Source organism: Octopus sinensis, linkage group LG3, assembly GCF_006345805.1.
Source record: "Octopus sinensis linkage group LG3, ASM634580v1, whole genome shotgun sequence".
NCBI lineage: Eukaryota > Metazoa > Mollusca > Cephalopoda > Octopoda > Octopodidae > Octopus > Octopus sinensis.
The window spans coordinates 14,429,674-14,432,173 of record NC_042999.1 but is presented as its reverse complement, the minus strand read 5'-3'; the positions used below and the strand labels follow the sequence as shown (position 1 = coordinate 14,432,173).

At 36.6% G+C, this 2,500-nt stretch overlaps 1 protein-coding gene and 1 long non-coding RNA gene across 2 annotated transcripts in view; one reads left to right on the top strand and one right to left on the bottom strand.

Moving 5' to 3' along the window:
* LOC115209299 (tumor necrosis factor ligand superfamily member 10) overlaps positions 1–2,500 on the bottom strand; it is a 321,447-nt gene that overhangs the window by 236,872 nt on the left and 82,075 nt on the right. The gene's annotated exons all lie outside the window — the stretch shown is intronic.
* The window catches only part of LOC118762408, an 8,300-nt gene continuing 6,022 nt past the window's right edge, over positions 223–2,500 (top strand). The window contains exon 1 of the long non-coding RNA XR_004998153.1: positions 223–309. This is a non-coding gene — a long non-coding RNA (uncharacterized LOC118762408). The remainder of the gene's footprint in view (positions 310–2,500) is intronic.

Here is a 2,500-nt window from a genome sequence, read left to right as displayed (position 1 = left end):
TACGCTCCTGGTAATGTTATATATATATACATACAAACATATATATATACATAACAACAACAACAAAATGTTGGTTTCGACGGTTAATGTGAACAGTTCATCTTTGCTGCGAGGAAGACGGTTATAAGTCGGTTCAATGCAACAGTGAATGTCAATCGGTTAATGCGAACAGTGGCATCTTTGTATGGTGGAAACTTTTGAATTGGCTGCGAAAATAGTGTGAACTTGGTAACTTAAAGAATATAGAATGGTTACTAGACTAACGTAAATTCAAGAGTAACAACAGAGTCCAGTCGAAAGAAAAAAAATGTTTAAAAGAATTGTAGCGCTTACCAAAAAAAGTCTACACACTTCGGAGGTAAATGAAAGAACTCTCTAAAGAACTATCTATTTATTCCATAAATGTTTATTCGCCTCCAACGTTTTTGCTTACTGTCGACTCTTCTGACTTCTTTGACTCCCGCTCAAAGCAAGTTGGCTCGCTGAGCTGCTCGCCTTACGGTCTTCTGAGCTACGGACATAAACTGTTGGAGCCTGTTAGTGGTATAAGCTAGTCTCCGTTAAGATGGCGAGCTGGCAGAATCGTTAGCACGCCGGGCGAGATGCCAAGCGGTATTTCGTCTGCCGTTACGTTCTGAGTTCAAATTCCGCCGAGGTCGACTTTGCCTTTCATCCTTTCGGGGTCGATTAAATAAGTACCACTTACGCACTGGGGTCGATATAATCGACTCAATCCGTTTGTCTGTCCTTGTTTGTCCTCTCTGTGTTTAGCCCCTTGTGGGTAGTAAAGAAATAGGTATAAACTAGTCTCCGTCGTTTTTGATGATGAGGGTTTCAGTTGATCCGATCGACGGAACAGCCTGCTCGTGAAATTAATGTGTACCCTTAAGAATTGCGTTTTGTGGAGTACTCAAAATAAGCTGAATCCATGTGTCGCGTGAAGAAGCGAGTTGAGATTTTTTCTTTCTTTTTTTTTTATGAGAGTGAGCCCCACTTGAAAGGTGAAGATTCATCTCTCTCTTCACGGTAAAATGAATCTCTTAGTTCAAATACCTTAATTTGCTGATAAAACGTTCCAATAACTATATCTAAAGCTGACGTAAAATGGAAAATAATATAGGTGATTTTTATATTGATTTGAATTGATTACGGATAAATTGTTAAAGTCAATAGGGTATCGACCGTGTGGGTGGATACTCCGCAATAAAAGTTTCATTACGTCTCTGGCGGAATCGCAATTTTACATAGTCTCAGTTCAGCTGTTGCGAAATAGATGAAATCAGATCATGACAGGGAGGTCAATCGTAATAAAGTGACATCATGACAAGTTAGAATCTCTTAACCGTTTCCCAGAATGTTGCAGTAGCTAAGAGCTGGTCTTTAAACGAGCCAATGCGGGGGGGGGGGGAATCGACAAAGAAACACTTTGTATGCAAAATGAAATAATCGGTTGAGCAAACACCTAGCATTAAATACGTACGCACAGCACATACGTACACTTATTTGCTATATCTCTCTCTCCATAGAGGGATCAACTGGCATTCTGTGATCAGAGAACTAAATGAGGTTTGAACAAGTCAGGTAGATTTATTTTATCAGTCCACAGAGGAAAATACAAAGGCATTTGTTATACAAATGTCACAATACCACAACGACTCAGGTGTGTTCAGAAAAGGTGATCATGTTGCACCACACTAAAGATATAACAGAGGAAGGAATGCTGCTAATTGTGTAATTAAAGAATAGATAATTTTACACGTACTTATCAATGACGTAACGTGGTGTTTGCTGTAGTCATAGGTATGCTATGTTTAAGGAAGGGACGACCGTTTTGGTTACCACACAGGACGGCTAAACAGCCCACTACGCCCACATACATGCATGAAGACATATGGTTGTCCTTATTGTGTTACGGCAATAAGCTCCTCACCAAACTTCCTAGTTGAGTCAGTGCTACGTTGGATCAAATGATAGTATTCTTGTTAAACATGTGTTTTACAATAACATATTTTACACTTGAATAGTCAATGTTTCTTGTTTTAGAAATAAAACGACGTCTGTGTTTGTATTCTGTTTTGAGTTCACCACCAGATCTCTCTCTCTCATCTATATATATATATATATATATATATATAATATATATATATATATATATATTATATACACACATACATTCACACATATTTATACTACATATGTATAAGGAAAATGGGAGAAGGGTAAATGGATACATAAATACATATACCTATATATATACACACATTATACGACATATATACATACACGCAAATATACATATATACATATACACAGATATATACACATACGTATAAATTCCTTTCCCTCTACATATATATATACATACATACATACACGCAAATATACATATATACAAATATATACACATACGTATAAATTCCTCTCCCTCTACATATATATATATTATATATATATATATATATACACACACACAAGCACATGCATACATATATTGTGATTG